The following is a 22,794-nucleotide window of genomic DNA, read 5'->3' on the forward strand; positions in this document are numbered from 1 at the left end:
GTTTCAAACTATATTGCTGTTCATTCTACATACAGTATACACCGGCTACTCGTTCAAGAGCTCGAGAGGGGGGAAGAGAGGCCAGTGGAGTTGCCAGCAGAGATGCGTGAATTTCTCAAGAAGGGAACAGTGAAGAAGACGAGAAATGTACAAGTTAGAAGTTAATTGATATTATATGAATGCATCATTCGTAAAGCCTATATATTATAGGCCTGCTAAAGTGAATCTAGGCGACCATCTGTGCTATAGGCAACCCTAAAAGACTGAGGAAAATAAGTGGTTGAACAGATTTAGATAAAGCACTAATTCAAATGTAGTCTCAACATAACCACCCACTGCTTAACTAAAATAAATCAACGGCTGATCATTAGGCTATGGACAGGCTGATCATTAGGCTATGGACAGGCTGATCATTAGGCTATGGACAGGTTGCGTGCGTATGTTACTATTTTGTAATGGTTGTTAATTTCATCTTCATGCAGCCTATAATACAGTATCACGACTGTCTCTATATATCCCTCTTAAAACTTTTCTCGTCAATCTATCTGATAGGTTACATTGCTTTAGCATTATCCTGTAGTGTAGACTATTTGATACCCTACATAAAAGATTTAAAGCTAAGGCATGGTTTTCAATACATTTTGGGGAAAGGACAAATGTGATTTGTCTGAGTGAGATGTCTTGCAGGCGGCTTTGATTGATGGGTTCTTTAGGTGGGTGGGTGTGCGTGTAGGAGTTCAGTAACTCTCTATGTCAATTCAGAAAGTTTCCTAAAATAAGCATAGTCTGTCTGGACTGCATCTCTTTAAAAAAGTGTTTTGTCTTGTTGCAGGGTCAGCATATGTGCGAGGAATGATAACAAGTGCCAATTTTTGAGTTTCCTCTCTTATTAAATGGGGTGCAACTGAATGAATCATGAAATGCGAAATGTTGTGAAAAGTGGAGGGGAAAATGTTTTTTCGAAATTCCTCTCCAAATTGACACTTCTTAATTTGTATACTAGACTAATATTTAGAGGTAATAACTTAAATAATAATAATGAAATGCTACGGATAATAACGAAGTGTAATAATAGTGACGTTGCAGAGAAAAGCCACGCGTTTCTTTTGTCTGATATCCACCAATCCTACTTTAGGCCAGGATGAAACCAATTGAATCCTGATTAAAATCCATGAGTAAAAAATTATAATCTAGGGTAATGAAACAGGCTCCATAAGGTACCCCTCCAAAATAAACACAGAACCCATTTTGGAGCCCCACACTGTATCAAATTAACTCAAACTTCTCCTCTAAATGTTACTCAACACCATGCAGAAGCATCGGCACCCTATCTGCACCTTGTTCTTTGGCGAGTTGCCGCCCTCCAAAATGTCAATGTCGGCTCTTGGAACAACCCGCCAACAACAAGGGCCGCTTTGTAAAGTGGCCGTCTGGCCACAGGGGAACTCTCCAGCGGTGTTAGTGTGGATACGTGTTCTCCTCTACAGACAGGTGTCGTCAGCCTTTCGTAAACGCAGGCCGGTCGAGCTGACAGGATGATGGAGAGTTGCAGTGGAGGGAGACAAAGATGCTTCTTGTGTGCAGGTTTGCGTCAAGCACGAAATCCAAACATACTCTCCAGTTTCCTTCCAGCCTTCCAGCCTTCATGTTCACCGTTTGGTCTGGCGGCAGAGGCGAGAGGACCAAAACATGCCCTTCTAGTCCTTCAGAGGGGTGTGGTCTCAATCAAGTTACCTTGTAAATTAAGGATAAACAAACTGACCACGGACACCAATAGACATGATTAGCGTAGTGTAGCAGTATATAGCTTTTTTATAGACTTTGGACATTTTATAGCATACTGTTGAAACATTGACTTCAAATCCATTTTGAAATGGAGGGTTGGCGGATATACATGTCTCATTTGTTAACACTGGGTTCTGAGTATGTGTATCCTGCAAGTGGATCTTGCTGTAATCTGTTGTAGGATGTGCAGCAGCAAGGGCTATTTTACCAAGAAGGAGAGTGATGGAGTGCTGCATCAGATGACCTGGCCTCCACAATCCCCCGACCTCAACCAAATTGAAATGGTTTGGGATAAGTCGGACCGCAGAGTGAAGGAAAAGCAGCCAACAAGTGCTCAGCATATGTGGGAACTCCTTCAAGACTGTTGGAAAAGCATTCCAGGTGAAGCTGGTTGAGAGAATGCCAGTAGTGTGCAAAGCTGTCATCAAGGCAAAGGGTGGCTACTTTGAAGAATCTAAAATCTAAAACATATTTTGATTTGTTTAACACTTTTTTTGGTTAATACATGATTCTATATATGTTATTTCATAGTTTTGGTGTCTTCATTATTCTACAATGTAGAAAATAGTAAAAAATTAAGAAGGTGTTCTAAAACTTTTGACCAGTAGTGTATGTCAGAGCGGCATTGCACTAAGATACGGTGGCATAGTATAGAGTACAGTATATACATATGAGATGGATGATGCAATATTTACAAACAATTCAAGTGACTAAAATACCGTAGAATAGTATAGAGTACAGATTACACATGAGATGAGTAATGCAAGATACGGAGACAATATTACAATGGCTAGTGTTTCATTTCCCTTAAAGTGGCCAGTGATTCCTAATCTATGTCAATAGGCAGCAGCCTCTGATGTGCTGGAGAAGGCTGTTTAATAGTCAGTGGTGTAGTATAGAATACAATACAGGATATAAATATGAAATGGGTGGTGCAATATGTAAACACAATTTAAAAGTGACTAAGATACCGTAGAATAATGTGGAGGGAATTTTATAAATATGAGATGAGTAATGCTAGATATGGAACATTATTCAAGTGGCTAGTGATCCATTTCTAAAAGTGGCCAGTTATCCCTAATCTATGTCGATAGGCAGCCGACTCTGATGTGCTAGTGATGGCTGTTTAGCAGTCTGATGGCCTTGAGATAGAAGCTGTTTGTTTAGTCTCTCGGTCCCATTTTTGATGCACCTGTACTAACCTCGCCTTCTGGATTAGTAGCGGGGTGAACAGGCAGTGGCTCGGGTGGTTGATGTCCTTGATGATCTTTTTGGCCTTCCTATGGCATCGGGTGCTGTAGGTGTCCAGGAGGGTGGAAAGTCTTCCCCCACCGCACCACATTTTGGAGAGCTTTGCGGTTGTGGGCGGTACAGTTGCCGTACCAGGCGGTGATACAGCCCGACAGGATGCTCTCAATTGTGCATCTGTAAAAGTTTGTGAGGGTTTTAGGTGTTAAGCCAAATTTCTTTAGCCTCCTGAGGTTGAAGAGGCGCTGTTGCACCTTCTTCACCACACTGTCTGTGTGGGTGGACCATTTAAGTTTGTCAGTGATGTGTACGCCGAGGAACTTGAAGCTTTCCACCTTCTCCACTGCGGTCCAGTCGAACAGAACAAGAAATAAATCAACGGCTGATCATTAGGCTATGGACAGGCTGATCATTAGGCTATGGACAGGTTGCGTGCGTATGTTACTATTTTGTAATGGTTGTTAATTTCATCTTCATGCAGCCTATAATACAGTATCATGACTGTCTCTATATATTGTTGAACTGGGACTCAACTTTGTCCCTATACCGACGTTTAGCCTGCTTGATTGCTTTTTGCGGAGGGAATAACTACACTGTTTGTATTCTACCATATTCCAAGTATTCTTGCCCTGGTTAAATGCGGTGGTTCGCACTTTCAGTTTTGTGTGAATGCTCCCATCTGTCCATGGTTTCTGGTTGGGGTAGGTTTTAATAGTCACAGTGGGTACAACATCTCCTATGCACTTCCTGATAAAGTCATTCACCATATCGGTATATGTGTCAATATTATTTTCTGAAGCTACTCTGAACATATCCCAGTCCATTAGATCTAAATAATTTTGAAGTTTTTTATTCCGATTGGTCAGACCAGCGTTGAATAGTCCTCACTACGGTTGCTTCCTGTTTGAGTTTCTGCGTATAGGAGGGGAGGAGCAAGATGGAATCGTGGTCCGATTTGCCGAATGGAGGGTGGGGGAGGGCCTTATATGCATTCTGGAAGGTAGTATAGCAATGGTCGAGGGTTTTAGCAGTGCGAGTACAAAATACTGCAGAGTTGCTTAAGAGCTAGTCACCATGCTGCCATCTCTGTCGGCGCCATCGTGAGGTTCCGCTCTGAAGCTGATTTACACTTCCCCAGCTCTAATGAAAGCTAATCCTGTGTCATGGCATGGGGGGAGACAGGCCTCCACATGGCACCACAACTAGGGAACTAACATCTTCTTCAGTGGCTGTCAGTCGGCTGGCTAGGCTTTTTAGAGCATGAGATGCTACAGTGCAGGAGATCATGCCACACTTAGCAACTAGGAAGTTGCAATGTCATGTCGTGTGATGAAGAGATGACTAATGTCATGGGCTAAGAGTTCTGAAGACTTCTGAGTTTGGGATGTCACTGCGCTGTAGAGGGTTGCTGAAGTCATGGTAAGGGTTTTTGCGACATGCTCGTCTAGTATCTGTGATTGGTGATGTATTTGTCTCAGATGGCAAAATTTGCTATATTTTTGGGGGAACGAGTAGATAGCGGTGGATAGCACCAACATTTCAAGGCAGGTAACATGAGTAAGTGTTTGTAAAGTAGGGGTCTTGAAAAGGTGGTCTGTGTGTGTGGACTGTGGAGATCTGGGGAGGCTCAGGAGTACTCCAAGTGAAAGCAGAACACTGTTTCGGAGAGGTCGGGACTGCTGCATGTTGAGCTAAAGAGCAGCTCTGGTCTGGATCGCAGAGTTCTGAACCAACCTTGGTAGAATCAGCCTTCAGCTCATATGTTTTAACATGATTTCAATTCATGACTTAAGAAATGGAATGATTTATTGAATCTACCAACATTTTTCAAAGTGGCTTTCTGAGCGCACCAATGGGAGAGTTCTTCACTCTCCCATTGAGATGGTGAGTCACTGTACGTTAAACAATGCTAATGAGAAGATCTATTCATGTCGATATGGTGCTTCTCATACGAGCATTTAGTCTGCGTGAGGCAGTCTGCGTCAAAGGCTGTCTGTCATTGAGTAGTTGATAGTCGGTCAGGGAGAGTGGGTGCTTTGACAGATTGACAGGCCTTCACCAGCATACTGATTTCCCCAGCCCCCTCCAGTTCCCTCCATGTTCTCATTGACGTATCGTGCCGTCCCTCTGGTCCTCTCGGCTGGCCCTGACTAATCCTCGCCCCTCCCCCCTATCCCCTGCATGGCCGACGCCATCCGCCATCCGCCATCCGCCAGGGAGCTGTGAAGCGGCCGGGTCCCCACTAGCCACTCATCGATCCTCCTCTACTGCCTCCAATGGGCCGACACACGCCAGCCACCAGCAGCACACTGTGGGCCAGGAGCCAAGGGAGCCAATGCAGGAAGGGGACATCCTGAGAGAAGGCAATAGAGGGAGGGAGACCACCCATCCGCCCAAGCTAGTCAGGAATTGGTTAACCACACGTTACATACATATGCCCCTCTCTTTTCACAGTTTACACGTGTTTTGATTGCCATGTTGCCACAAAGCTCCAGCGTGACCTTTACATCTGTCGAACGAGGACAATCAGTTTGCTCATTACTCAATCTCCTACAGCCCTCAGACCCTTGGCTCTGAAAAGTGCTTTAAATGCTATTGTTTTTGCGATACGGGCGGGCTCGATAGCTGTTTTGGAACCAGCTACTGTCTCTCACTGTCACTTTATACACATAGTGTCATTCAAAGGAAAGAAGCTCCCACACACTGCACTTTCAAAGTATCACGTTTATTTTAATGCTGTACCATACAGATGTAGGATCTTAATTTGATCACCATGTTGCAGTTGAACTTTTATGCAGTGCAGGAAATGTTAACTTGTAGTGTATTTGAGGTTTAAAAAGCCTTTCCCTTACAAAAAATGTATCAACCCCTACAAAAATGTCCATTAACCTCCTAGAGACGATTGATGCACCGGTGCGTCATTCTAAGTAACATAATAAAAAAATCCCCATCAAAATCTGTCAGTTTAATCTAAAGATATGTTTTTTTGCGTTGGATGCGTCTCAATCCACCACATCCACAAGTTGCATTTCCACATCTGCAGTGAAATGTGTCAGAGCCAGAGCTGTGTTTATGAGACCTTGAGTCATCTCGAAAATCCATCTTTTCACGAAAACATCTGTAGCGCTAAAACGGTTTGACCGACAAACTATTATGACCACTCTATGGAAAGGGGAGACTCTCACGACCACGATAGTATCACGGGACTCATCTGAAGTCGGTACCATCGATGTGCAAACTTCTGATTGAAGCGTCCGAACCATTTGGGCTACAAACTAATTTGACCCCACTGTGGAAAGGGGAGATTCCCATGAACACGATGCTCTACATTTTGCTCAATGCAACAACCCCCACAAAAGTGTCACAGGACTCGTCTGAAGGTAACCGGTACCGGATTTAATAGGATACATTTTTTGACTATATTTTTTTACATTTATGAATGTGTTGTTCTGGGATATAGTAGTAAAGGTCAAATGCAGTATTTTATCAAATCATTTGTTTATATAAAAAAAAGAATACCTAAAGGGGTACATTAGGCAAAATAAAATAGCTAAAACAATTCCAAATGTCAGTTTAGACTTTTAAGAATGAATTATAATCCACATAATAATTCACATTTCCTGTTGCTGCAGGACTATTTTCCTGCTGTAGCAAACTGGCTTAAATTAAGATCTTACATCTGTAGAACCAATATTTCTTTATGATGGCCGATACAGATACCATAGATCTCACTATCACTGAGGGTAATGCCACACTCGTAAGCTCCTTATCTATCTTTGTGCACAACAGTCCAAACCAATATAGATATCACACAATGCGGCATGGCACTGTAGGAGTTTTCTCTATAGCTAAGGCGGCCGCGTGTGCATATATTATGACGACATTTTGTGACTTTTTTGTTTGTTTTGATGTTCGGCTAGAGTTTTGATGGCTGTTCGGGCACACCATTTTTTTTCTCAAGTCCAGCCAGAGTTCGGGGAACCAAAGTCTACGCACCTTCCTCCGTGATTGGTCAACTGTAGGGGTGAGACAAGTTTCTGCGTCTTGTCGATTCAGCCTGAAACTCAATGTGATTTCAACATGGCAAACGACAACTTCGAGGATCGATTGACGAGGAGGTGCAGAAATTCCTTCACCACTACGATTCTAGCCATACATTATATAAAGACCAGCATGTAAATACCAATTCATGGAGGGAGACACTGGGGTTCGACCCAACCACTTGTTTGGAAAAGTGGAGTAGGGTTTGCGAGAAGTTCGTCAAGGCAAAGAAAAGAAACAAGGGCCTCAGTGGAGATGCCGGTGGAAAGGCTACTTCAGAAATGTTGCCGGTTGCTTGTTCGGCACATGAAGCATGGGAGAACTGAAAGCAACATGCCGTCTTCACCAAAGGATGAGGTATGTTGTTGTATTTTCTATTGTAGTCTACGAAAAGAGTACCCATATTTTGCTAACAATAGCTAGGCAGCTAGCGCTAGCTACTTGGCTGACTAGCGGCTAGCTAGCCTAGCGGCATACTCGTCCAGAGAAAGCAAGCTAATCAACTAAACTAAAGAACTTTACAACTTTTTATAAACATAATTTTGTTAGAGAAAGAAAATCATAAGCTTCCCACATTGGTAACACCAAAGTCATATTTGGTTGCAAGGTCCAGCTTGTCAAAATGTTGCAAACATTTGAACAGAGTTGAGTAGCTAGGCCAGGCCTACTTGACTCTGCTCAATTATTTCCAACAGTCTATTGTAGTCTCGGTTAATGAAATTTGATGTTCATTCATGTTTTGGATATGTGTACTAAATTGCCCTCTACTTTCTAAATTGTTCAAGGCACAAACATCAGTGAATGGAGACAGCACCTGGTTTTTGTTCTCTGCGCCCCAGCACTGCCTGTTCACCGGCCCAGTAGTAGCAAGGGTGTGAGAAGAAGGTAGAAAAGAGCTGCAAACTCAGCTCGACACGTCACTTGAAAAGGCATTGCAAATGATTGAAGATAGATCTCAAGAACGTCATGTACCTAGCTTGTCCCAGAGGTAAATAAATACAGATAATTTCAGAATCTTCTCCTTTACTCTCTTCTGTTGTCCCCCCCAGGGCCCTGGCACCTAGAGCTGATTTCATGGATGAACTCTCACCAAAACTCCAGGAGGAATTTGATCACCAGCTGTATGAGTTCGTGCATGACTTGAAGAAAAGGACATGGACCACAGTGAAATGAACACGTTCTGTTGTTTTTCAGACATCTCAGCAGTCGAACATGAGACCCTTTTGTTGTTTACATGTCTGTTCATAGCAGACACTGTTGTACAGAAATATTTATAACACTGACACTTACATTTTATTCCACAGACATTTGTTTACATGTCTGTTCTCAGCAGACACTTTTGTACTGTGGGTTACTTTCAGAAGAAAGAATAAAGGTTTATTTTTCTGTGCTGAAAAAAGCTCTGTTGGCTTTTCTTCATATATAAGGTGTTTCAAGGCATTATATTTGAACATCGAGTGCTGACAACATTGAGAAGAGCTGTGTGTCACAGTCTCCACAGGCTATCTAAATGACTGCACACATCAGAGTCAGGTTGTAACGGCAGCCTTCCCTCTCTTCACTAGAAGAGGGGGTGAAACAGGGATCGGACCAACACGCAGCGTAGCCAGTGCTCAACATGTTTAATTAAACAAAAACAGTGAACACTTACAACGAACAAAATAACAAAGTGTGGCAAACCGAAACAGTCCTATCTGGTGCAGACCACAAACACAGAGACAGGAAACAACCACCCACAATCCCCAACACAAAACAAGCCACCTATATATGATTCTCAATCAAGGACAACGATTGACAGCTGTCTCTGATTGAGAACCATATTAGGCTGGACACAGAAACAGACGAACTAGACACACAACATAGAATTCCCACCCAGCTCACGCCCTGACCAACACTAAACAAGCAAAACACATAAGAACTCTGGTCAGGACGTTACACAGGTTTCATTTTATTAACAAGATTAAAACTATACATTTTGTACAAAGTACTTTGGTTCACATTACACAAAAAGAACTGAGTCTGTGTCCATCAAGAGGTGTGTGTGTGTCAGCAGTCCAAAGAAAGGCCTATTCTGCAACCCAAGTCTGGCCTTGGGTTGTTGTCCTCTTCTAACTATGTCTTCCTGACATGGCACACGACCGGGAGCAGAGGAAGTCGTTTAACTTGCAAGCCTTGTCAAGAGAGGGTCTCCCTGGCTCTTGAGATTGTTGTCCCCCTGCCACAAGCCTCCACGTTGGTAATTGCCAGAAGGGAGGGGTGTCTCAGCAAAAGCGTGAGGCACGTATCTTGCGTTTGGCTCACAGCTTCCTCTGTGGAGGGCTAGAGATGCCCTTAGCCTTTTTCAGGGGTACACTTGATTGGACGACCAAGAATCCTCATCCTTTCAGCCATGATGCCGAATGAATTCGGACTCTCCGACAACAAGTGTGGCGGTAGTTCCAGGTATGCCGAGGTTCATTGAGATGGACACCTGTGAATGAGGTAACAAGAAAATGTCAGATATACGGTACCAGTCAAAAGTTTGGACACACCTACTCATTCCAAGGTTTTTTATTTTTTACTTAGTTCTACATTGTAGAATAATATTGAAGACAAACTATGAAATAACACATAAGGAAACATATGGAAAGTGTCAAAAATCATTCCTCATGAAGCTGGTTGAAATAATGCCAAGAGTGTGCAAAGCTGTCATCAAGGCAAAGGGTGGCTACTTTGAAGAATCTGAAATATAAATATATATTTTGATTTGTTTAACACTTTTTTGGTTACTACATGATTCCATGTGTCATTTCATAGTTTTGATGTCTTCACTATTATTCTACAATGTAGAAAATATTAAAAATAAAGAAAAACCCCCCTCAAAAAAACACCATAATATTTCCAAAAGCCTTGAAAAAAATGGCATTTCTCATATAGAGGTGCATACATGTATGCAGTAACAAGGGAAATTAGAAACGGAAACGGAAATTAAATTATCAGCTGTCTTCGGCTAGCCGCCAGCCAAACTGAAGCATGCTGACGACTTTAGGAGGACCTGTAGGAGCCCTGTGTGCTTTCTGAGTACTATAGCCGTAGGTGTCTCCTTCAGAAGCAATTTTTTTGCTTGGGATTGTAATGTTCTTTCGGCATTTTGTCAAAATGTAGTTATTGGCATAGCCTTGTTCTGTTCAATGTTCTCTACCTACATAGCACTCTAAATACCCCAATTCATGTTGTTAAATTCAAAAGAATACGTGATAAAAATTGCTGACACCATTCAAACCAATGAGGGACTAGAACTTTAAAGCCAATTATCTCAGAATTATCTTTTTGCAGATAGAACCTTACAGTCCCACGCTCTCGCCATCTCAGTCCAAACCACCATAGATATCTTACAATGTGACATGGCACTCTAGGAGTTCTCTAGAGTTAGGAGGACCTAGGAACCCTATGTGTGTGAACTCTAAGCACTATCTCATATAAATCATCTCCTTTCAAAAGACAGTTTTTGCTATGATGGATGAAAGATCTGGCCGAGGCTGTGCTGCTCTGTTTCCGTGGCAACCCCTTTACAATTTTTTTATACATTTTTCTATGATGAGATTTAAGTATGTTTTTTTTGCAATGGTGTGTGCCATAGGGAGTGTACAGGGGTTATTCAGTCCCCTGACTGTGTACACAGGGGCGGCAGGTAGCCTTGTGGTTAGAGCGTTGGGCCAGTAACCAAAAGGTTGCTAGATTGAATCCCCGAGCTGACAAGGTAAATATCTGTCTTTCTGCCCCTGAACAAGGCAGTTAACCCACTGTTCCTAGGCTGTCTTTGTAAATAAGAATTTGTTCTTAACTGACTTGCCTAGTTAAATTAAGGTTAAAAAAAATACTGTTGGTATTAAAATATGATTTTGTTGAATGACAAATATAAACAGCCCATAGGGAAATACCCCAGGGATGAAAAATGATTAAATATTAAGAGAATTGAAAATGCAATACTGTAAATGTGGTATAGTTATTTAAATCAATTGAACACTGGTTTCATTTTCATTACAGACTACAATTCTCACCTGAGTAATATGTGTGCTTTTTCAGAAATGTTTTATCAGTTTTCAGGTCACTCCAATGATCTTGTGACCTGAAAACATGATGAACTACTCAAATATGCTTGTCCTTATTGAGGGGTTAGATTTTGACGTGCCCATTTGGACACTCTTCATCTAGCAGCTCTCCTCTTTACCCTAACTTTGCATTCTCCACTTACTCTGGACCAGAGTGCCAGGGGCACCAGCCGTATGTGTGTGTGATTGCCGCCCCTGGGTCCACCACTACACCACATTCAGTTTATATCCCTCTGTCTCTCCATCTTCCTTACTGCTTTTCAAATACAGGCAGCTCAATTCAAGACTGAGCCTGTGGTACTCAGGCACTAGCTTCAAAGCCTTGTTCTGCTAAGGGTCTTGTCCCAAACCAGCTTCCCTCCTACTAACGCATGCTAAAGAGGCACACACAAATGTGACCGGCCGGCTCGATTCGGCTATATGTAGCAACATTTGAATTTTTTTTTTTTTTTACATTGGATAAAAGTAGAGACTCAGAGCTAGAAAATGGTATGTAAATACCCTACAGTTGAGGAACAATGGGAAAGTAATTCTGCTTTGAAAGTTGATGAATTTGTAACCTCACTTTTGAAGAAAATGGCCCTCTCCAGTAGGTTTTGGTACCTACTGGAGAGCTCTTCTTTGTCTACACCCATTCAGCATCGTTCACACCCTTTTAAGCTTTAGCCCCACCCATCTCTTTAAGGATTCACATGTGAGGCTATGTACTAAGCAACCAAAGATTTCAAGACTAAAGTCTGCGTTACACTACGGGTTTGTTTGTAAATGTAATCTGGAGTGCCAGAGTGTGCTCTGTGCGTTCGTAAACTCAGAGCGTTGTCAGATTGGCCGTTCGTAAATTCATAGTTTTTCGTTCTCGGAGCGGTCAGACCACACACTGGACGCTCTGGCCTAAAAGTAGGGTTGATCCGAGCGTTCTGACCTAACAGCAGCAGTCAAGCACCCAAGCTAACTGGATAACGTTGGCTAGCTACTTCCTGACACAAATGAGAGAACAGCTCACTTTGACCATTTTACTCGCCCTAGCAGAGCTGGTTAGGCTGTTTTTATGTTATCCAGAGCGTTGGTGACTGCAACTGTGCTGCTGGCAACATTTAAATTATGCTTTTTTTGCCAACGTTTACTGACACCGGCCATATTCAACGTGTGTTGAGCGTTCGTAAATTCCTCAGTAATTCTGACAAGTTTACCAACTACGTCTATTGACAGTCGTCACAGTGACATCATAAACATTCTATTGAAATAGTTACTTGAATAGTGGAATCTTTTGTTTAGACATATAGCTAGCTAGCTAAACAATTAACCATAATCCCAACTCATGATGTTACTACCCTGCATGAATCTGCAGGTAGCTAACCAACCAGGTTCAATGTTAGCTAGCTAACATTGGGCTATAACTAGCAATGCAAATGGCTCTGAGATACAAATAATATTACTACACAGATCATACACGTAACGTTAGCTAGCTAGCTAACAGCACACTTTAACTTAAAATTATAACTACTTTCTGACAAAATTTGAAACGTATAATATATCTGAAAATGTAGCTAGCTAGACTCTCTTACCCGTTTACATGGATGGATGCTTCTCCCTCTGTCACGGATGCCATGGTTGCCCTTAGTTTGAAGATGTAATCCAGAGTCAGGTGTTTTATACAATAGACTTCTGTGTGTTCTCTTTTTGACTCCGTCTGCATATTTGCAATCAAACGCCAGAATTTTCTTCATCTCCTTAGCTATCATACTCTAATTCCACTGATTTCAAAACTCAGTCCTCCAGAAAGTGGAGAGCAACACTTATGCAGTTCTTCTACGAGATATATTTCAAAAAAGCTGCGTTAGCAAGAATTACCTACACATATTGACCAGCTCATATTATAGACAGAAGCCTGCTACATGGCAGACCAATCCGAACTCATCTATCGGCATGTCCAGCCCACTTATTATCTCAGCTGATGATGGCTAGCCGGAAGGTTGCTTCCTTTTTCCATGGCTAAACCAACTAGGCTCATTATTTAACTATTTTATCCATATTTACAGATGGCGAACAAGTTTGTTATTTAGGCACATGAAAGTTCACATGTTCCAGAAGGGATTTCTGCCCAAAAATGCATTTTGATATTTAAAAAAAGTTGATGTTCAAATGGCGCTCCTGTAAAGTAGTGACGCGTAACATACGCCTAGTTTCCTGAAACGAGTAACAAATGTCTAAATGACCGGGGCCTCTGCTTTACTTAGTAGATAGAACAGAAGCCTAAACTCCTCCAATGCTGACAAAAACACATTTGGTTGCCATGACTGCCATTGTTCTGGTGCTCCATATCAATTCTGCTCCACATCTCCATATTACACAATATAGAAAAAACAGAACTGTTTCCTCATTCCCGGTAGTGTCAGTGGGTTTAAATGATGTCGGTGTTAGAGTGGATAACAGATTGTAGGCTACCATTTAGGATTGGCCAGTCTGCAGCTTCATTAGAAAGCTTATTCAGTCTCAGAAAATGGTGGATTTCAAGCCGCAGATCTTCATACAACTTCCTGAAAGGATGTGTGGTTGATTCAACCAGACCAGATAATTGGTCAAGAAAACCCTTTATGGGAACCACTGAGAGAAATTATTGAAAGTTGGCCAGTAGAGAGGAGGCTAAAGAAAGGAGTTGGTAACCCAGGCTGACTTTGTCAGAAAGAGGATTTTTGGTGGGATTACTATGACTCTGGCTTTCTTTGCTTTCGAATCATCCCTAAATGAAGTTGGCAACCATAATCCCAGACTTAAACGTTCTTTTAATCCCCTGTCCATATTATAATATTGCAGAGCCTTGCATGCTGCTGCGAAGGGACCGTAAGGCGGGTTTTAAATATGGAGGGCTCACCCTCAAATTTATTACGCCTTAATTGTATCTGAAGATTGCATCTCCTAGGCAGAGTGCTGACTTATGAATTATTGATGGGCAGCTTTGTAGCCATTCTAAATGAGAGAGAGGGGAGACTGAAAGCTCTATTGGGAAGTAGCGCAAATGCAGTTTGAGGCGTTCCGTAGGGAACCTAGGCTCATTTATCCAAGGTGTGTCCCAAATGTCACTCTATTCCCTATATGGGCCCTGGCCAAAATAAATGCACTATATAGGAGATAGGGTGCCATTTGGGACCCAGCTCTGTGTGTCTCCATCGACACACAGATGTTACAAACTTGAGCTATGGGTGAAGTGTTTCAACACAAGTGTCAGAAGGGAGAGACTAATATTCAGCATCTTTGGATGTGGCAGACAACATTGTCCATATAAACTGTATATCATTTTTTTGGGGTGGAACCAGAAGTTCCAGTTGGTGTTCTAAGTTTGGAATGCCTCTTCTATCCCTTTCGTCTTCCAAATAACCTGACATGTTTGAACCCTTTCAATATTCTCTACCAATTACCCAGTAGCATACGGTCTTCTCTTCTCCATCTCATTGTGGTTATGTCATTTAATTAGTAAGCACTGTCTGATAATGTTGTTTGGGGAATGAGATGCAGCCTCTTTGTATCCTGTTCAACACTTGGCAATTCTGCTCCAAATATACTGGAAACCCAACTCTGCTGAGAGCCTTTTATGGGAATATGTTGAGAGATGGGAAGCGGTTTTTGAGTGCTGGTTTGCATGTCCCTCCTTGGTTGTAGTCACACTGAATAGAGTAGTGACTTTTTCTTTGAGGAATGGCAGCGTTCTTCTCTCAGTTATTGAGTCATGTCTTGGTTCATGGCCTCCATAGTTTTCTTTTGTAGGAACCATTCTAACAACAGTTCAGTCATGATTCATAATGGGGTTTAGCTTTGCAGCTTTTACTGTGGTGTGGGTGGTGCGGCGTGGAGGAGCAACATTTGTCCACCCACTTGAAATATCGTCTATGAAAGGAATGGAATAGACTATTGGAGGATAATCAATATTGCTGGTCTTAGCCGCCATTATCGTTGACTATGTCTCCTTCGCTACACTTCTGTCACACACTCTTTTCTCTCCTGTTCTTCTGGTTTTCCTCTTTCTGGTGGTCTCGCAGAGACTGGGGCAGGGAAAGTGCTGGCGTGGTAACTTGTCTCAGTGTGTAGATGGGTAATGCCAGCCAAGTCCTCACCCACACTCTCTGAGGGTAGTGCCCTGTTTGTGCACTGTCAACCATTTTCCCAGGTCAAATCCCATAGTGGATTTGCAAGATTTCATTGTGAAATCCTTTAGATGCCAAAACACTTGAATTTAAGCATTTGTTTATTAACTTTGATTGTATATAATACGGAACAAAAATATAAATGCAACATGTAAAGTGTTGGTCCCATGTTTCATGGGTTGAAATAAAAGATCCCAGAAATGTTCCATATGCACAAAAAGCTTATTTCTCTCAAATGTTGTGCACAAATTTGTTTACATCCCTGGTGAGGACGATGATCATGCATATAAACTGCTCTGAGGCAATGCCCCCATGAACAAAGCAATGTCCGTACAGAAATGGTTTGTCGAGATCGGTGTGGAACAACTTCACTGGCCTGCACTGAGCCCTGACCTCAACACCATCGAACACCTTTGGGATGAATTGGAACGCCGACTGTGAGCCAGGACTAATCGCCCAACATCAGTGCCCGACCTCACTAATGCTCTTTTGGCTGAATGGAAGCAAGTCCCCGCAGCAATGTCCCAGCATCAGGTGGAAAGCCTTCCCAGAGAAGTGGAGGCTGTTATAGCCACAAAGGGGGGACCAACTCCATATTAATGCCCATGATTTTGGAATTAGATGTTCGATGAGCAGGTGTCCACATACTTTTGGTCATGTAGTGTTTTTCAATTGACTGATTTGAAATTGTTGCATTTATATTTTGGAGAAATATTACTTTTTAATGTCAATGTTGTGTACATGGAATGGTTGCGACTAATCACATTGGCTATCTCATGGCAACACTTTCTTCGTCTTTACATATAGGCCTAGCCTACGGTGTTTAATTTGATAATTTTCTTAATGTCACATGCTCTATCTGCCCAAGATATGGCCATTATTATTATCCTTCTCTATTCTGTCTTTGTGCAGCCAATTGTCTTTTTGCCAAGTGGTATCTTTCTGCTCAGACACTCAGCCTGGGGCATTGGTGGTGAAGGTGGTGTAGCCACAGTTATGTTGCTTGGTTTGAGACCCATAGAATAAAGCTGCTTCCTGGGCTGGATACTGGCTGTAAACTATAATTTGATTGACACCTACAGACAGTCAGGGTTCCCTAGTCGATAACAATGGGAGCGTTCATTTTTCCCTGATGCTCGCTCATGTTACTTGTGCAGTGAGTGTACAGAGAGCGAAATGCTGACTTCATCTACACACACTGCCTAAATACATGGGTATTTTTGTGCTAATATTTGCCTCTGGAAACTCTACAATAAGTAGGCCTGTAGCTTATAAAGAAGAAAATAGTTCATGGCCCATTCCATCACCCATAAAAGGCGATATAGAAACATGAGTGGTATGTGTGATGTGGTTGTATGCTATTGCATTAGCGAAGTGGGTGTCTGTGCAGTGGTTTCAATAGATATTCAATATCATTTGAGTTTGAGATAAGGGCATAACCTATTGCTATTGCCTGCTGAATACAGCTTTCAGTCAGATGTCAACAACAAGGGAGTGAGAAAAGAGTAGGGAGGGAGGGAGGTGTAGACATCTGGTCCATGTTCAGTAGGGCATAACATTCTTATTGGACAGGTTCAGATATTTCAGTTTAATGTGGAGGAACTGGTCGTATTTTTCTCCTATTGCGTGTCTAGTACTGAGCATGAACGCTGAACGTTGCTCATTTAATCATTTCAAGTACTGATATAAACCCCTGTATTTTAGAAAAAGGAAAATGTACTGCTTGGACTGATCATAATGCTAAAAAGCATTCTTTGTACATACAATATATAATCTACTGTTACGGCGCAATCATTTGTTTGTTCCATCCATTATTTTCTTCTATAGATTAAAAACAGTTCAGTCTGCCTCCTATATGAATGACGTGCTCTATAGTAGTTGCTTTGGGAGCAAATGATCCTCACTGGTCTCTCCTATGGGACTCGTACAGAACTATTGCTGAGCTTCTGGGAAAATGAATTGAGGTAAGATCTGGTCCTGTGGGAAATCAATTTTTCCCCACAGGGCCAGATGATTGAGTCCCACTATGTTATGTTGATCAAGACTCTTCCCCCCTCAAGACATGTATGTTATGTGTATGTATGTTGTGCGACTCACTGTGTGCACTGAACGCGGTGAGCTTGGGCCATATTTACTGAATCATGTAGGCTACATGCATAGAGATCCTTTAATTCACATTCTGTATGTAATTATATGGCTACATATGCATCAATGTATATAGTATAGGGGTTCTGGATAAGAAAGCAGTATGACCAGTTAGAGATGTTGAAATATTCTAGGAACAACCACATATCCAGCATCTTGTAATTGGAGCATATGCCACTTAAAGGGGAAATCAGTAGTTGCTACATCCATTTTTGGACTAATAAATTAATGATATGTACTATGCTTGGGCGGTATCCAGATTGTAATACCGACCTTGTGCCATACCGGGATATTCCGCGCTGAACACAAGGGGCGCTGTTTTCAAAACCCACTGATACTCTGTAACCCGAAGGTTAGCAATGCTAACAAGTACATGTCAAATCCCATAGAGAATGCTATCTAAATGCTAACTAGCGCATTGCAAACATTTTGTACAGTTTATGACCTAAACTATACAACTATACAAGTAACAAAAAAAATGCTACTCACAGTTTGCTGCACGCATAAAACAAATATTAGCCAGCAAGGCTCTTGATCCAGGAGGGGATTCTCTGCTGTCACCAAGTGAATGCTTGATTTTGTAAGAAGCTAACCACTTAGCTAAATAGTTAACTAGCTACTGAATTAGCAAACCAAATGCACAACTGCTGAGCATTTAACACATTTTAGACAGTTAACTTAGCTTGAATTGCAAACATTTAGTTGTGAATTCCATACTCTTAATTAGATCACCTGGCGCATACTGCACAATAGTGAGTGACAACAAACACCATCTGACTGGGGACTACTGTAAGCTTCATAAAAATGTGACAGGTGAACTGAAGAAAGCAATGTTCTTTATCTCCTAACGTATTGCACAAGTTGACTGCAAGTATTTACTTAAAAAGTAGCCACAAATATTCAAATGTTTTAAAACATTTTCAATATATTGTTGTTTCAACTGTATTGACGGTATTGGAAAAACCATCCCGTGGCTTTTTCCAAATAACCCGGTATATACGGTACACTGCCAAGCCTAATATGTACCCACTGATTCTTGAAGTACTGTATACAACGTATACATTTCTCATGAGCTAAGTTCAACTGATGTACCCCATCAGAACCTACCGTAATGTTTGTAAACAAAGTAAATGTAAACAAACATTAAATAGCCTTAAAACATGGTTAATACTCAAATTTGTATATCATGGACGTCCTTGCATCCATAGCTCTGTCTATGAATTTGAGAGTGGTTACATTTCTCCATCCCCATCCCTCAGCTTTTTACCAAAACAGGGGTGGGGACACCACTTTATTATTGTTTCTACTGCTGATTATCGCTTTAAAAGCCAGTTGGAGAGCAGTACTTTAGTTCATTAAGGTAGTGAAAGTAGCAGAGAGGTAATGTAGTGAAAATAGCAGACAGTTGATGTAGTGAAAGTAGCAGAGAGGTAATGTAGTGAAAATAGCATAGGTAATGTAGTGAAAGTAGCAGAGATAATGTAGTGAAAGTAGCAGAGAGGTACTGTAGTGAACGTAGTGAAGAGGTACTGTAGTGAAAGTAGCAGACAGTTGATGTAGTGAAAGTAGCAGAGAGGTAATGTAGTGAAAGTAGGAGAGGTAATGTAGTGAAAGTAGCAGAGAGGTACTGTAGTGAACATAGTGAAGAGGTACTGTAGTGAAAGTAGCAGAGGTACTGTAGTGAACGTAGTAAAGAGTTTAAGTAGTGAAAGTAGCAGAGAGGTAATGTAGTGAAAGTAGAAAATAGTTTATGTAGTAAAAGTAGCAGAGAGGTAATGTAGTGAAAGTAGAAAGAGTTTATGTAGTGAAAGTAGCAGAGAGGTAATGTACTGTAGCGAAAGTTGCAGAAAGGTAATGTAGTGAAAGTAGCAAAGAGTTCATGTTGTGAAAGTAGCAGAGGTATTGTAGTGAAAGTAGAAAAGAGCTTATGTAGTAGAAGAAGCAGAGGTTATGTAGTGAAAGTAGCAGAGAGGTTATGTAGTGAAGTAGGAGATAGGTTATGTAGTGAAAGTAGCATGGAGGTAATGTGGTGAAAGTAGCAGAGTTTATGAGGTGAAAGTAGCAGAGAGATAATGTACTGTAGCGAAAGTATCATAAAGGTAATGTAGTGAAAGTAGCAGAGAGGTAATGGATTGAAAGTAGTCATCTGACTAATAGGTCATTATAGAGCTCTAGACAAGAATCTTGCAGCATTGATTTTTTTATTGGCCAAAAATGTAAATTACTCTTATGTGCTGCAATATAATAATGCATTGCAGTTTCAATTTGCTGAAATCTGTCCGGTATCCTTCACATGACTTCAGACTATTGAGATGCACCCCAAGTGTCATGCATCACAATTTATGCACCAGTGATCCACCAGTCTTCCATCCTGTCTTTTGATTAATCATTATTCTGCAACGTCATTAAACTCCTACCTTAGAGCTGAAGTGATTGTTACACAATGTGAAAAGTACCGAACACCAGTGTAACCAACATGGCTTCCTGTAATCAGCCTTTTGAATGATACTTTTAATCTGTGGAAAGGAATTAGTTACTGTTCCCTGGAGTGCCTCAAATAATGCATGAGGGGGAGATAGATAATGCATTCAAAATACATGAGGGGGTGTCGTTTGAATAATGCATAGTATTAATTTGCTACGCAAGCAGGAGATGGATAGCGTTTCTATCTAATGGTGGAAATGGCTCTGATTGGAGCAATGGCTCTTAAGCATGCCTGTTGCTTTCCTGAGTTTAAACTGTTATTGGGCTTTTTACCAATTAAGCACCTACTTTTTCAATGATTGCCAAAAGCCATTTTCTACTCCCACAGTCCCACTGCATTGTGATGGGAGAAATATCCATCAGGAGAAAAGAGACTCATAGCACTTAAAGTTAGGTAAATTAGATCTGACGGCAACGACAGTATTGTCCTGCAGAGCAACAGGCTAGTCTCTTGGTCCAGTAGATTATTGTCTTGAAAGATGAATGCTCGTGAACAGGGGACTGAATCCTGGGGTTGGTCTATTTTACTTAAACGTGAGGGTTTAAAAAGGCCGGGGCAAGACAGGTTTGGTGGATTGATTGGTGCTGGAGAAATGAGGTGTGATCCTTGATGGTCCTTTACTGAATGAATGAATTACTGTACCTAATTACTGTACCTAATGTACAATATCAAATGATCCATTTTCATTGAAATTCCCTTTTAAGTCGTGGTGAAAGGGCATGTTCAGACTTCACATGAATGCAGACCAATTTTGCTCCTTCTAGACCAATCGCATGGTTACATGGCGGGGGGCTGAGTAATGCTGAAATGAATTAAAGCTATCAGCTAATGGAGCCCAGTTTTGAGTCATACTTAGTAATCAGCCAGGCAACCATGCAAGCAGGCGTACAGGCAGGCGTACAGGCAGGCAGGCAGGCTCGATCAACTCAGTCTGCTGTACTCTCACAGTCCTGAAGTGCTGGAACACAGGAGTGTGTGCCATTCCGAATGACAGTCTTCGAAATTGAAATATACCCTAATTAATTGGATTTTGAAAAACTTCCGAATCAACTATCGAGGGTGGATTAAGAAAGGACAGGATTGATAATTAGAAATGGGCAATACATAAAAGACAGAGACTTCAATGTCAATCATCATAAAGTATGTCAAAAGCAGTTAGGCCAACATTAAATCACAGTTGCCAGTGGGGGGTTCATCATTGGGGGGGATCGATACAGTTACATAACGCAATATTATTTTTGGATGATATATTGATATTTGACCCCAAGTATCAAGTGTATATGTATGTATAGGTATGTATTATTATTATTTTTTAAATTTATTTACAAAAAATGCTAGGTAGCGTTAGCTAGCTAGTCGGCTGTACCTACGCCAGAACGTTGGTATTTTTCATCCAATAGCTTGGCCTTAATCTTCTCTTTTAATAGTGAGCCAACGTGTTTTCAGCACTTTTATTTCAATACTGAATGCCCTTTACCTCATTCTACTATAGGCATGGATTTAAATACTATGAGCACTTGATTTACAGAACCAGTCAAAAGTTTGGACACGCCTACTCATTCAAGGGTTTTTCTTTTTTTATATACTATTTTCTACATTGTTGAATAATAGTGAAGACATCAACACTTTTAAATAACACATATGGAATCATGTAGTAACCAAAAAAGTGTTAAACAAATACACATATATTTTAGTAGCCACACTTTGCCTTGATGACAGCTTTGCACACTCTTGGCATTCTCTCAACCAGCTTCATGAGGTAGTCACCTGGAATGCATTTCAATTAACAGGTGTGCCTTGTTAAAAGTTAATTTGTGGAATTTCTTTCCTTCTTAATGCATTTGAGCTAATCAGTTGTGTTGTGACAAGGTAGGTGGGGTATACAGAAGATAGCCTTATTTGGTAAAAGACCAAGTCCTTATTATGGCAAGAACAGCTCAAATAAGAAAAGAGAAACGACAGTCCATTACTTTAACATATGAAGGTCAGTCAATCTGGAAAATGTCAAGAACTTTGAAAGTTTCTTCAAGTGCAGTCGCAAAAACTATCAAGCGCTGTGATGAAACTGTCTCTCATGACGACCGCCAAAGGAAAGGAAAACCTTGAGTTACCTCTGCTGCAGAGAATAAGTTCATTAGAGAGTTACCAGCCTCAGAAATTGCAGCCCAAATAAATGCTTCACAGAGTTCAAGTAACAGACACATCTCAACATCAACTGTTCAGAGGAAACTGTGTGAATCAGGCCTTCATGGTTGAATTTCTGCAAAGAAACCACTACTAAAGGACAGCAATAAGAAGAACAGAATTGCTTGGACCAATAAACACGAGCAATGGACATTAGACCGGTGGAAATCTGTTCTTTAGGTGAACGGATGATCTCCGCATGTGTGGTTCCCACTGTGAAGCATGGAGGAGGTGTGATGGTGTGGGGGTGCTTTGCTGGTGACACTGTCAGTGATATTTAGAATTTAAGGCACACTTAACCAGCATGGCTACCACAGCATTCGGCAGCGAAACGCCATCCCATCTGGTTTGCGCTTAGTGGGACTTTAATTTGTTTTTCACAGGACAATGACCCAACAGGCTGTGTAAGGGCTATTTGACCAAGAAGGAGAGTGATGGAGTGCTGCATCAGATGACCTGGCCTCCACAATCACCCAACCTCAACCCAATTGAGATGGTTTGGGATGAGCTGGACTGCAGAGTGAAAGAAAGGCAGACAACAAGTCCTCAGCATATGTGGGAACTCCTTCAAGACTGTTGGAAAAGCATTCCAGGTGAAGCTGGTTGAGAGAATGCCAAGAGTGTGCAAAGCTGTCATCAAGGCAAAGGGTGGCTACTTTGAAGAATCTCAAATATA

General features: G+C 41.5%; 1 protein-coding gene across 3 annotated transcripts in view; it reads left to right on the top strand.

Moving 5' to 3' along the window:
* Nucleotides 1-22,794, top strand: part of LOC129865765 (protein phosphatase 3 catalytic subunit alpha) — a 130,465-nt gene that overhangs the window by 36,939 nt on the left and 70,732 nt on the right. The gene's annotated exons all lie outside the window — the stretch shown is intronic.

Source organism: Salvelinus fontinalis, chromosome 11 (genome assembly GCF_029448725.1).
Source record: "Salvelinus fontinalis isolate EN_2023a chromosome 11, ASM2944872v1, whole genome shotgun sequence".
Classification (NCBI taxonomy): domain Eukaryota; kingdom Metazoa; phylum Chordata; class Actinopteri; order Salmoniformes; family Salmonidae; genus Salvelinus; species Salvelinus fontinalis.